We start from the raw sequence: 15,000 nt of genomic DNA, 5'->3' as shown, positions 1-15,000 counted from the left end.
CCTCACCAAATTAATCAAATTACTCATTCTCCACCTCTATACATACATGTTCTCTGCAAATTTATGCTGTTTATTTCCCCCATAGCACTTATCATCTTAATATACTATATAATTTACTTACTTCTACATATGGGTTAGCCTTCACTGTTAGGACACGCATTCCTGCAGGACAGGGATTCTGTCTGTTCTGTCGTTTTCCTGATGTCTAACAAAGGCTCATAACAGTGCCTGACACATAGAGGTATACCCATTAAACAGCTGTTGAGTGAAAATGTAAATTCATATCGCTACACTGATTGCTTAATACTGCACTGAAAAAGTATAGCAATTCTAAAGTTTAAAATTTCAATACTTTCTTTTAAAATTAAATAAGAGAGAGGGAAAAAAAACAAAGATTCAACTATGTTATTTAAAGAAATAAAACACCCAAAAGAATGAAAAAAAAAATTCTGCTTTACCTCCCTGAAGGATAAATAAATGCTAAGTAAAATTTCAAATATTTAAATTAATAAATATTCTGTTTTTCTATGCCAAAACATTCTGACATTTTCAATGTTTCAAAATTTTGCCACTCTATTTTAATTTTTGAGGGGAAAATACCAATATGGCCAACATCAAACAAATTTAAAAACATAAAAATTTATAAAATGATAAAACAATTCACATGATTATCCTGGTATATTCTGATGTTTTCCCAGAACCAAAGGTAATTCACTTTGCTTACACTATTTCAGAAAACACTAGGGTCATTTTAAAGAGATATCTCCCATACGTGTTATAGGTACAAGAAAAAAATACCTTCAAAATAAGACAACTATGATAACAGCTTCATAAAAAGTACCTTTCCTAACAATAAAATCTTTCAAAATCAGTGTCTGACAAATGAACTAAATCCTAGATGTCCAACTGTGATTCCACTGTCTGCTCAGGAAGAAAGTGGTTATTGTGTCTGCTGAGTAGTAACTTTGATGAAAGGAATGCAAGTCCTTGAAGACCTCATCTTTCCTAATAAAGCATATGCCTCTGAGTCACCCAGAAGACCCAGTTTTCCACAGAGTGAAGAAGTAGTGCCCAGTTAATGAAAAACAAAAACACGCAATGTCAAATTTCTGCATTTCTGGATTTTGTTGTTCTTGTTTTTTATTTTTTAAATTCAGTTTCCCTAAGTAACCCAGGCTGGCCTCAAACACATGGCAATCCTCCTGATTCTCCTGAGTGCTAAGATTGCAGGTGTGCACCACACACTTGGCAAATTAGGGAATTTAAAAAGCAGTATCTGCCCCTTTGTCACCTGTCTGTACACCTCACTTTTCCCAGGCTTTCTGCCTGACACAATTCACCTAAAGACACAGATTTCCACCTTCCAAGAAAAAAGCCTGGTCAGCGGCCCCATACAAACAGCACCACTGACGGAAGTGCTCACTTAAAGAACATGGAACCGGCGAATGGTTCTGTGAGTGGTGCAGTCTACTTCCTGTGCCCTCAGGGATAGACACCTCTCAATTCTGGATGGCTGCACTGGAGTGGAAAGACAATCTGTTGCTTCATATGTCAAAATAAAACCATTTATTAATGTCCCATTTTCACATTGCTCAAATTATTCAGGGATCTTTCTTTTTTACTTGTTTCACTCATGAACACAGACAAGTAAAAACACATGGGAAATACTGTTAAGTATGACTAGGCAGTAAAAATAATTTCTATCTCAAACTATAACCTCAATTTAATCAATGGGCAGAGTATTAAACACTACTTCTTTTCTTTCTCATTTAGTATTTTTTCTTCATATAAATAAAAATAATGGATGCCTATACTAAAGCATCTAACTATGTAAAATATTACTTAAAGGAATATTCAGCCATATTAGCTTAGTCTTGCCTGAATGTTGATCAAAAGTCTGAAAACTCAACAGAAATATTTACATTGTAAATTCAGGAAACTATGATCTGAAACAATAACTCAGAAATCAGTTTAATAAACAGGCTGTAGGGCACTGTGCCCACCCAATGCCTTACCACAAAGGTATTTACTGGTTTTCTAGCATTTTTGATAATTTATGGAGGAGTGGTAACTGCAAGACAGAAAACAGGTCTAGTTTAAAGAAGAATTTACTTATAATTTGACTTCTCCACTTCAAAAAGTATTGTCCAAATAATTAAAACTAGGTAATAAGCAAAAATAAAACCCAAAATCAAAGTATTGGTTAATACATAAACCAAATGTCAAAACTTAGGGCAGATTAAGTAAATTACATTTAATAATAAGGCCTGTTTATGAAAGAAAAAGTATGCAACTTAAGAGAATTTATCAGACTTCCTATAAAGAAACTTTACTGGAAACTACTGTGAAATAGTTTCATCACTGAAATAAATGATAGACAAGGGTACATGTTTAATTGGTTTAGGGGAAATAGAGGAAAGACGGTTCAGAGTATTAAAAGAAAGGATTGAAATGGGTTGTATAAATTTAACTCTGAAATCTAAATAAAAGCTTCCAGTGGGGATCTGAAGCAAAATTACAAAATACATACATATACAAATTTATGCAGATAAATGATAAATAACTAGGGAGACAAAACTCCCTTATGAAGCAAATCAAACAATAAATCTGATATTTTCCCCAGGAGGGTAGAGTTTAACTGCCCTCCTCATTCTGAGTGTGAGCTAAATATGTAACTTGACTCCAAAAGGTTGAGTATGGAAAGGGAAAAAGAATAACTTTACAGGGAAGAAATCTGGCAAACACTACCTAGCAAAGAGATTGAGGTTAATATAGACAGAGATAAGTCACGCTGGTATCATGTATTACTCGATGTGATATGGAAATGGAGAAAGCTGACCTCTGTGCTGTTCCTTCCCAAGTCTTTTTTTTTTGGTACCTGGAATCAAACTCAGGACCTTGTGCTTGCCAGGCAGGCGCTTATGCCACTGTGCTATATTCCCAGCCCCCTTCCCAAGTCTTGTAAGTTCACTGTAATCATGAGAAAAAATATTAGACATACACAAATTGAAGATATTAAACACAATACCTGACTGACGCCCCTTGAAAACATCATGGTCACACACTAGAAGACGCTGAGGAAACAGGACAACTAAGTGCAATGTAGGATCCCAGATTAGACTCTGGACTGAAGTAGGCCACTACTGGCAAAACGGGTGGAACCAATGATATCTGCATTTGTGTTTATAATAATGCACCCTGGTGGGTTTCTTCATGCTCATGAATGTATCACAATAATGCAGGATGACAGCGTTAGGGATAACTAGAACTGAATGACGGGTATAGGGCCAACTCTCTGTACTATCTTTGCAACTTTCTCATGATCTAACATAATCACAAAATAAAACACTGTATTAAAAAACAGTAAAAGCTTTCTAGTAAACTTGCTGCCCCCAGAAAACCCCTGATTATCCAGGTGTGGTGGCACCAAGTTAGAATCCCAGCACTCTGGAAGACTGAGGCAGGAGGATCAAAAGTTCCAGCCCAGCTTGAAATATAGCTCACTGCTAAGGCCCTGGATTTAATCTTCAATGTCTTGCCACAAACAAAACAAAACACCTCAAGACAAACTTAACCCTTCCATCACCACCTATTCCTCTCATCAACTCCAGATGCTTTTGAAAGAATGTTGGTTGTAAGATACATCCTGCATTATAAGATGCAATCATAACTAACTGTAGCAGGGATAAAAAGGAAATTCCCACAGCACATATGCAGATTGACTTAAATGTATGCTGTAGTATTACTACTTCAAAGGAAAATAAGCTAGGAAAAAAATTCAGGAAATGTTAGGGCAGCCTCCATTCTATTCAGCTCTGATGTAATGAAATTTCTCTCCATATGGAGGGTCACAAAAAGCATTTCAGGAAGTTCCACAAAAAGATGTCCAAAATCCTCAAAGAATTCAAAATTTAAGACTAGTTAAGAAAATGAAGGGCAAATTAATTCCTCATTTGATTCTACTGCCTATTGCTACAAAAATCACTATCATTCAAGTATCTATTATTTGCCAAGCACCATACTAGGCAATTTACAAAAATTATCTTTAGTTTAGAATACTGAAAGGCAGATGTTACTTGATTTTAAAGAAGAACAATTTATGGCTCCCAAAGATGTTACTCAAGGGGAAAGTTAAGGTCAAACTGTGATTCTTACTCTACAGGTAGAAATACACACAAGTTGTAACAGACGAAATTTAAGGAAAAAGGAGAAAAACATTCATGACATGAAGCAAAGCTAAGCATTTGGGCAATATCTAAATAACTTTTTAAACTCACATTCATTAAATAATGGCAAGTGGAAGACAAATCAGAGTATCTGACTTTCTTCACTCATTTATTGCTTCTGTTTGTTTGTTTCTGCATTCAGGTACGTGGTAAGGATAAGCAAAGCAGCATGTAGGTTTGCATCCAAGTTCAAGTGCCAGCTTTTGCACCTTCGCAATCTGTAACAAGGGTGGTCATCTGTCCTAAATTTCGGTTAATCACTGATGAACCTGAGATTATAACTTGTGCTTTAACTACATCAAAGACTTGTGTGGGTCAAATAAAGTACCTCAGTTCATGAACTTAATTTGTTCTATGATTTGGGAAAGGATGACCACATTTGTGTTTGCGTAGGAAAGATGGCATAGTCATGTTTGCTACCCAATGCAGAGTTTGCAAACGAAACAAAAGTTTGCCAGGCACTTCTGCTCATGAACGAAATTGTTTGCAAACAAAAGTGCTCATAAACCAAGCTACCACTGTACATCATAACTTTTTGTAAACTGTCACGTTCTAGTCCAATGTTGTATGTGTTATTCACAAAATTCCTTAACAGAACCAACAGAACCTCAATCTTAGAGTCACAAGTAGATGGTAGATACAGTATCAACAAAATATTTACTTCAATTCAACAAACATTTGTGTATGTAGATGGGACGAAGCAGTGAACCAAGACAAGGACGATTATGTTCACCAAAAGTTAGGTCTATATTAATTATATAAAATGTGCTAGATCAAAAAAAAAAAATAAGTTAGAGGTTAAGATGGCTTAGTAAAGAAGACAAAACACTCACCTATCTGCAATAATCGGCTTTAGTAAGAATAAATTTCTCTACTGAAATATAAAATGTTCATTTGTGCAGTCAGGCATGTGACGAGAGTTAACAGGGAAGAATGTAGGCTTGAGTGATCCAAGTTCAAGTCTCAGCTCTTGGTCGCCTATTTACAATAACATCACAGGTGAACTTGATCCAAAAGAGTAAGACACTAGCCCCTAAAGAAGCAAAAATTATCTACAACCTACATCCAAACATTGTATTTCATGTTCTCAAAAAGCAAACGAAAATAGCTCACATTGTCTGCATATTTATATCTAGCTAATGAATTAATACTATTCATATATTCCAAGAATGTTGTTCATCAAGGTTTTCAAGCAAAATATTTACTCAAAAAAAAGAGTTACAAGATAAAGCATTATAAATCCTTTAATTATCTCATTTTTAAATATATTAGCATCCTCTTAGGAATTAGGAGAAAGTAGAATTCCTAAATTCTCAAACCATGATGTAATATTGGTTTTATTGATTCTCTGTACAATTTGTAGGAGCACCCAATCATTATTTTGACAGTTTTATCATAAGGTAATAGACTTCCTTTTAGATAATTGCAGTTACCACATTCAATTTCAACCTTCCATAGGATTTTTTCCTAGATACAGCTTTACTGTCAGTCCTATATCACATTACTTTCTTTTTATAGCTACATACACAAAGCATTTTAGGCATTATACCTAATTATGTCAGCACAATAACAATTTAAAAGCTCATCATTAAGAAGTAAAGGTTAAGCATTTATATGTTAAGCCTTTTTTATAAAGACATATAGTACTGTATGACATAAGTAAATGAATTACACAAGCACTTAAAGGTCTGTTGGAGAATTACAAAAAAATAAGAACTCTTTTTGGGTATATTGGGAAATCTAAAGAGTTTGTGTACAGGCAACAATATTTGTTAACTACGATATTGACTTGAAAGCTTTCTGACTCATGAAAACGATTTAACCATACAAGTTTCACAACACAAAATTGTGTTATAAAATATATCTCACTCCTCCAACCCCAGGGAGGGAGCTTAGCAAAACTTATAGGATCATGAGCTACAGAATTACACTGTTGTTACTTACTTTGTAACTCGGAACAAATTACTTAAGTTCTCAGTTCCTTGGTTGCCTCACCTGTTAATGGGGACAATACTTCTACTTGCCTCCTAAAGGTGTTCTGATGATTAAATGTCTAAGTAGGTAAAAACTTAGAAAGCACCTGATATACAATATGGGCTATCTAAGTTCCAAACACTATGATAGCTGCTTATTCAAATTACCTAAAGGAGCTAAAAAATAAACATGTAAGGAAGCATCAAAACTACAAAGCAATCTAACCAGGCAATAAAGTTGCAGAAACAATGGGGACCAAAGATGATATCCATGAAATTGGGGAATATGGAACATCCACACCCTAGAAGAGAGAGCAAAGTTAAACTTCAGAAGTACTTTGAAGAAATAATGGATTAAGCTGAAAGGAAAGCTAAATGCTGAGGTCAAAACTGGTGTCCAAGGATTAAAACTAAATGGGGAAAAAAAATAGTGCAAGATTGACACAACAGGTACAAAACAATTAAGGATATCATCCTACCAGCCTTGCAGTCTGGCAACAGTGTATGTACTGCAGGGGCAGAGGCAAGAGTTAGCACAGATAGGATTAAGACAAAGACCGGCAGACTGTAGAAGCAAGCAACTGCAAAGGGGGGAATTCAGCGGCAATTCAATCTATACCGGGAATCGAACTTGGGATCTTTCACTTGCCAGGCAGGCGCTTGTACCACTGAGCTATCCCCAGCCCAGCAATTCAGCTTAACTGTACGTGGAGGGGCACTTCATTTTCCATTTCGTAATTTCCACATTCCACTCTATAATTATACAATTGTCAGGAAAAGGACTTGGTGTCTTGATAGGCTTAGACAAAACTTCTGTCCCCTAGTCAAATCACCTGATTAAAAAAAGAAGTAAAATAAGAACAGGTCTTTAATTAAAAGGAGCAAGGATACAACATAATTTGGCATCCAAAGTAAATGCTTCCTTTAAGAAAAACAAAAACTACCTTATTAAGGGATCATATTTCTGCCGGGCACAGTGGTACCTGCCTGTAATGTCAGCCCTCTGGGAGAAAAGGCAGGAGGATCACAAGTTTGAATACAGCCTGGACAAGTTAGCAAGACTGTGTCTCAAAATAAAAAGCACTGGGGATGTAGCTCCATGTGAAGGTCTTGGGCTTAATCCTCAGTATAGAAAAAAAAATTTTTTGTGTTTCTAAAGCAGAAAATCCAATCAACATGATTGTGCACTAAAGTTTCTAGAGTAAGTGAAAATGTCAAAAGGCAATATCCTATAGCAAACCGAAAAGTAAAAATATTACAGACTTTTTTCTTATATATCAATGGTATACCTTAATGCATATTTTAAAGATCTAAAGAAATTCTACTTTATTGTAAGTTTCCCAAATAACTTCTTTTAGACAGGCACAATAAATTATGTGAAATGAGGACTGTACCCAAATTAGCATATATAAACCATTTTTCAATTCTAGATGCTTTGCAAGCAAAATGTCCAGTAGGAGTGGAGAGATTATATTTGTCCAGATCAAGCGATAGCATGTCATCAATCTTCCATTCCTCTCATGGCTTCAGGCTGTGGATCATTCTGCAAACTCCTTGGTCCTTCCCCGACTATCCTCTCACCGTCACCTTTCTCTACTCTAACAATTTACTCACTGTCCAGTTTGCTTTTTATATATTAAAGTTGTCCTCACAGGACGTTGAGAAAAATATAAGGGGAAAAACATTTTTCAGTTAAAGTTTTTGGTAGCAGGATTTATAAGAAGTTCAGTAAGATATCAACATTAATAGCCAAGGTAGATTATTTTGGAATTTCAAGTAATCATCTTCTGCTTATACCCATGATCAGGGATAATAGACAGTTCACTAAATGCTCCTGACTGCTGTATATAAAACATAGTTAGAACCTAACTTCCAATTCTGAGCTTCTTAAATGACAAAATCTTTCAGTATAATCACACAACAAATATGGTTCTATACTTCTTTTCCACGCTAGTGAAAATAAATTATTTTGTTTCCACGAAGTGGAAAAAGCAAGTCTATAAATAGGCAGAAGAACATATCAAACTATAGATATAATTTTTATCAACAAAGCCTGAGAATCTAAAATAAGTTCAAACTTCTACCCCTGCAATTTCACCTACACGGCATAAACCAAATAGCTTCAGAGGAGAGGACCGGATACATCGAAACTTTCAAGAAATGGAAAACAATAACATACATAACCTTACAAAGCCAAAATTAAGAGTTCTTTTAATTTTTAAAATTATCTAACAAGCCAAAAGACATGTAAGTCCAACATGTAAGGAAGTAATATTTCAAATTTAATAAATATGAAATCAACAAACAAGAGGGCTCAAAGAAGAGGGAGCATCCCACTCCGAAATGACCTACTCTAGACAAGACACCTGTGTTCACTTCTTGCCCACAATGCATTTATTCCTGGAACATGCAGTCACACCTTACATTCACTTTCCTACCACTTAGGGGGTAGAAAAATTTAATGTACTATATGAATGGAAATTAAATCATTAATAACCTTATTATTAATCATTGGAATAAATCAACTAAATGTTCGTATGTAGAATGAAGACTGCCTCCTACTGTTCAATGCATCTTGAAAAAAACATTCTATTTAGAGGTGAACCACAAATCTCTCTCTGAAAGCCCCATATTTCCAACTCCATGGATCTACTCTATAAAATATCTTTTGTAATCTCAACTTAATAATCCAGACTGAATTCAGTCTTCTTCAATCTCTGTTCAAAGGAACCCTTATTCTTCTTAGTATAATATATCCAGCTTAAAATCTCAGATTTATCCTAGCTTCCCTTTATGTCTTCACTGCCAGTATACAGTAAATTGCCATCCCCTATACATTTTCTTTCCTCTATCACTTCCACTGTAAGCCTAATGCAATAGCTTATTAACTGGTCTTTCTCATTGTATCTAGTATCTACCCCTTTGACCATTCTATACAGTGCTGCCAAATCATCTTCAACTTTGGTTTTAATTGCTGTCAAGAACACACAGCTCTGTATCATGAATAATTACAAATTATGCTGCAAATTATTTATAACTAATACCAAGGAAGTTTATGTGTCATGAAAATTAATTCAGTAATTTTTATAATAATGTCATTCTCTTTCAACTGTATTCAAGTATGTTTTCTTGAGTTCAAGAGAAGTGGTAGAGTTACAGAACAGTGCTGGAAATTATACATACTTCTAGCTACTACCTCCAGGCCAAGAGTATCCTTACAACTGTTTCAGTGAAAAACACTGTCCTAAAAATGAAAGCTCTGATCATAGCACTCTGCTAATCAGAATTATCAATGGCTTCACACTGTCTGCTAAATTCAGTACAAGTGCCTAGGTCTACAATTCAGTATTATCTCTCAGGTGACTTCAACTGAATCTGTCCAACTTTAATTTCACTATGATTGTATTAAGTTTTTAGCATGTGTGGACTCTTCCTAGGCAGACAGTAAACATTTCCATCTTCCTTTCTTTGTTGCCACAGTTCTCTACCTTAAATTGTCTTCTCCTACAGTTATACTCAATCCAGGAAGCCTCCACTGCTTCTGCAAACCAGAACATATCTCTCCTTTGACTCCTCCAGCATGTTTTCTCCTCTAAAGGCAAAGACAAACTCATAATTACTATGTATATGCTTCTTGCACCTCACTCAACTGTGAGTGAGTTCACTGGTTTTATTCCTCTTCTATCCACTGTAACACAGTACCCAGCATAGTCCGCACTCAAACAGCTCTGGACAAGCTGCAGAATAAAGAATGCGAATTCCAAAGGCATCAGTATTGCAGTATGTAATGTTAGGAAGGAAGCATACAAACTCTAATCAGATCCAAACACCTACTGGATGTTTTCTCACACTTCCTTCTATTAAACCAGAGTTTAAAGATGACTGATTGCATTGTGTACCGGTGGCCTAACATAATGCCAGAAGCACTAAACAATTTATTTGAAAACTGGAATTAAATTCACCGAAAAAGTAGATCAAAAATTAGTAATCCATTGGAAAAAATATAGTTCTACTAGGGGTGGGAATTATCCACAAGTTTGGTAGAAAAGCATATCGCCTTTAGAAAATATAAAGGATCTTTGCAAAACATTCATCTCCACTCCACTCCACTGTTCCTCTTTAAATGATAGGACTATTTACTGTGGTTGATCCTGAAGTCAAGGAAAATATACTGCACTGCTGTATGGAAAGCAGAGAGAGGCTGTACAAAATGGTTAAGAAACAAACACAATCATTAGTTTATAATGAAGATAGAGGTATTTTCCCAATGGATCTTCAGAAATTTTAAGCACTTATATTCAGACTCAGGAATAATCAACATGCTTAGCTTCTAATATTACTATAATGTGACACTATTAATAACCATGCCTACAATATATTTACAGATGACTGAGTTTCATGAAATAATTGCGCATTTAGACAATCTCCCTTTTAAAGATATTTCCAATGATACCAGCACATCAAAGAGAAATTTGTATGCCTGTGTTTACTGCTGCACTATTCACAATACCCAAGGTGCAGAATCAGCCTAGATTCCCATCAACATATGAATGGACAAAGAAAATGCTGTATATATAGACTAGAATATTATTTAGCCATAAAAAGAATAATATTCCACTATTTAAAGCAAAATAGATATAAGGGACTATATTAAGAGAAGTATATTAAATACAGCAAGACAAATACAACATGTCCTCTCTAATATGTGGAAGTAAAAAAAAGTCAATCTGAAAATAAAATGCAATCGCTAGAAGATGAGAAGGGTAATGGAGAGGAAGAGGGAAACTGTTATGGTTATGGGTACTACTATGATTTGGATCGCCAGTTTCCCAAAGAACCAGGCTGTGGCATATGCCTATAATCCTAGCAGTTGGGAGGCTAAATAAAGAGGCCTAGCTGAGCTTCACAGCAAGATGCTGTCTCAAAGGGGCAAAAAAAGAAAAGCCCTCTCTACCTAAAAGCAAGCAAGCCGGTAGGATTCGGGAACTGACTGAATCATGAGGGCTCTAAATTTATCAGCCCATTAATCCACTGATGAAATTAATGATATGATGGCATTTTGGGAAGTAATGGAATCTTAGGAGGTGAGGCTTCCTCAAAGGGAATGGCTCATGAAAGCATAACCTTGGGTATTATATGGCTTATATGGTCCCTAGCCCCTTCCTCGTTTGTTTTTTCCCTTCCTCTCTGCTTCCTAACTGTCATGAAGTAAGCAGCTTTCCTCCACCAGGCCCTTCTGCTATGATGCTTCCGCCCTGATGCCAGCCAGCCATGGGCTAAAAACCCTGAAGCCATGAGCCAAGAACTGTTCTGTTAAATTGTTTATCTCAGACATTTTGTCCTAATGATGAAAAGCTGACTAGCACAGGTATGAAAATACAGAAGCAGTAGGTTGAATGTTCTAGTGTGTGCTCTAAAGCTAGAGTAACTAGAGTTCACAAAAACCTAGTACATATTTTATGAATAACTAAAGACAGGGGCTTGAAAGCTCCATATACAAAGTTATAAGAAGGAGATGCAAGCAGTAATTATCTTGATTTAATCAGTACATATTATATATACATAGTGAAACATCACACTGTACCTTATAACGGTGTATACTTATTACATAATAAAAACTTTTTAAAACTGTTTAAGGAAACAAATGCAAACAATCCAGATTTGATCTTGCATCAAATTATCACACTGTACTCTATAAATGTGCATGATTACAATAATAGAAAGGAGGACAGAAAAAGGAAAAGAAGAGTTAATTTCAATGATTGTACCTGTTCTACCTAGGAAAGCTTTCATTAACAGATTTCTTTATAATATAACTCTAAGTAGAAAATCAGAGTTTTTGGTGTAAAACTCACACACTTAATGTTTGAGGCTCGACTGAAAGCAGGACCATGTTAACAATGGGAAACACTGAACAATACCCAAAAAAGCTACAATCTCTAAAATTCATACAGAAGTTAAAATGGGTAGGTGCGTCCAGAGATAAATTATAAAATGGAATTCAGCAACTCAATCTGTACCTGGTCACCACTTCCCAATTATTCTCTCCCTTGATGCAATAAGAAATTTCAATCTAAAATAAAATAAATCTGACTTTGAAACTTAAAGGATTTGTTCAAAACATAAAGACTCATTTTTAGGAAAACAGACTCCAGTACAATCTCTCTACATACTACTTGTTATTAATCAAAATGCTACTGGTAACACCCTACACTGAGCAACTGGTGAGCAAGGCATGGCTCAATCACGCAGCCTGATGGCCTGACAGTAAAGAGCTCTTCACCTGCTGCTTGTGCCTAGGTCTGTAATGGGACAGACCAACCTGCAATCCTATTCTGACAGCATTTCCCCAACAATTATCCCAAGCACCACTTTATTCACCATAATCTAGTGCAACAGTTGTTGAGGACCTAGAAGCTGAGTTTGAGCACTAGCACTGCCACACCCTTCACTGCCGCTGCATTTACAGCTCATAGAGTCTCAGTCGCCCAACCTATATACCAGCTGTAGATGCTCCACCAGCCTCACTGGGGTATTCTGAGGCCACAGAAAACCACAGAAATGTTAGCTATTCTCCCTGGCAACAGATGGACTGGTGATTCCACTTGGAGTTCATGAGAAAAAGAAAATGGTACAATGTAGGTAAACTGCCATACACTAATTTGGGAGGGGAAAAAATTCATTTGAATACAGTTGAGAATCTAGAGCCATCTTTATGGGGTAGTAATTACAGGACCATGGCCAAGCCACTTCTTCTCACTTATAGAGCTGAAATCTAAGCAATAATCTATCAATAGAGTTGTTTCATTGTGAGATGAAGCAACAGTACAACAGAAAAGCTGTCTAAAAAACAGTAGAGCATTATTTAATGAGGGCCAATAACAAAATCAGTACAACAGAACCAGCTGTTATCAGGAATGTCACACAGGTTTCTTTTTAACTCCTGAGAGTAGTATGAGCAGAAAGTACATATCATACTCCAAGAATTATTCCACCAAAAACTCAGCAATACTCGGTAAAAGTGGACACGCTCTTTATTAGAGCATATGTTACTGCAATCACATTGCTTATATGCCCCATGTTGTTGGTCATACCTTTGTATAGAAGGAAAAACAATTTAAATTGAGCATTGATCTAGTGAAAGTAACAGTATATACAGAACACCTTCCTCCCCCAAAGGAATGGAATTTTTCACCTGATTTCTAATTTTAAAGGGAAAAAATTAAAAATACAAACCAAGACTGACTGAGGCTCGCAGCTCATTAAAGCTGAGGTGATTTCCCCTCTATAGAATTCTATTGATCTCCATAGTCCTCACCAGACAAAAGTGTGGTCAGGGAAGGGGATGATGGATGCCTCTGCCAATAGCACTGAACAAACCTGTTAGCTAATTGCTACCAAAGACAATTATCTCCGCATTGTTTCATAATGGAAACACATTACAAAACTCTAATATACACACAGGGAAATTTGATGATTTGACTGCGGAGCCATGTGCATTGAATTTCATTGCCAAAGGCCAGCCAGGTCGCTGCTGTGAAGGGGAAGAAAGTGTCAGAATATAAGCCATAGTATCTTAAAGCTCTTTAAAAAAAAAGAAAAGGAAGAAGAAAGAAAGGGCAATGAAATAGACAATGAGAAGAAAGATCACCTGGCATCATCAGCAAACTGACGGGAAGCTACAACCTGGCAATAATATTAATATTTGCTGTCGCTTTTTGAAATAATAAGCCTTTAATTATGGGTTGTCATATAACCAGAGGAAGATTTTTAAAAACATTCTCTGTCCAGAAGAATATTTTAATACTTTTCTGACTTAGAGTCACCCTACTGGCAAATATAGAGTTAAAAAGGTGCCCTCACAATAGCCTAGTATGATGATTAAAAATAACATCAAATACCTGTCATGATTTTTACTTAAAGGAAATAAAAACCTGACTCTGTTAACAACTCACAGTGAAACAGCCATTAACCCAAGCAATTATAAAAAAGAGCCTCAAAATACAGTTATTTGATTATACATAATCCTAATGTAATTCAAGCATACAATATTTACACTGCCTCCTTTCCAAAAGCCACATTCCTGAAATACCCTCTCCTTGATATGCTTCTAAATATGCTCATGTCCTTCTCCAGTGTACTCATGCAAGACATTTAATCCTAGCATTGGAATTACAGGAATTCTGATATATAGTATACATCAAAATTATATTCAGTACTGCTTAACTCTATCATAAGAAATGGTACAAAATAAAAAGAAAAAAGTACCAAAGATGTGCCAGCGTTATAAAGATAAATTAATGGCTACAAAATTTATGATCAACCTATTAACTTCATAATTCACAACTCAATGAATTCTGTTTTACTGTGTTTGATACTGTTCGGTCCAGGCCAGTCTACCTGCTTTCAGACTCTGCTGACTACTATTTTGACAAGACCTGGATAGCAGTAGGTCCAAAGCAATCAGAAGGTTGACTTTGACAAATGGCGGTGCTGCGGAGAAGTTGAAAATAACACACATCCACTTTAATCTCTTTCTTGATTAAATCGAAACCATACCATTCTGACATCATGTGATTTCCCCACGAAGCATCACTGCAGCTTACTTTAGAGGCTACATCTATTGAAATGATATTGAATTTTTAGGGGAAGTACTTAATTCATTCAAATGAAACCTTCACAAGGTAACTGGGCCACCAGACACTGATAATTGCAGATTCAAAGCAAATCAAAGGGGGGAAAAAAATCCCTGACAAAAAGTAAAAAAATAAAATCCAACATGTACTACTGAATGATGTTTT

The 15,000-nt window shown here is 35.8% G+C and overlaps 1 protein-coding gene across 4 annotated transcripts in view; it reads right to left on the bottom strand.

The window, feature by feature from the left end:
* The window catches only part of LOC102003651 (chromosome unknown open reading frame, human C15orf41), a 208,361-nt gene that overhangs the window by 128,686 nt on the left and 64,675 nt on the right, over nt 1-15,000 (bottom strand). The gene's annotated exons all lie outside the window — the stretch shown is intronic.

This window comes from Chinchilla lanigera, unplaced genomic scaffold, assembly GCF_000276665.1.
Source record: "Chinchilla lanigera isolate Chin_1 unplaced genomic scaffold, ChiLan1.0 scaffold00015, whole genome shotgun sequence".
Classification (NCBI taxonomy): domain Eukaryota; kingdom Metazoa; phylum Chordata; class Mammalia; order Rodentia; family Chinchillidae; genus Chinchilla; species Chinchilla lanigera.
Note: the sequence above shows the minus strand (reverse complement) of the source record. Positions and strands in the feature narration are given on the sequence as shown.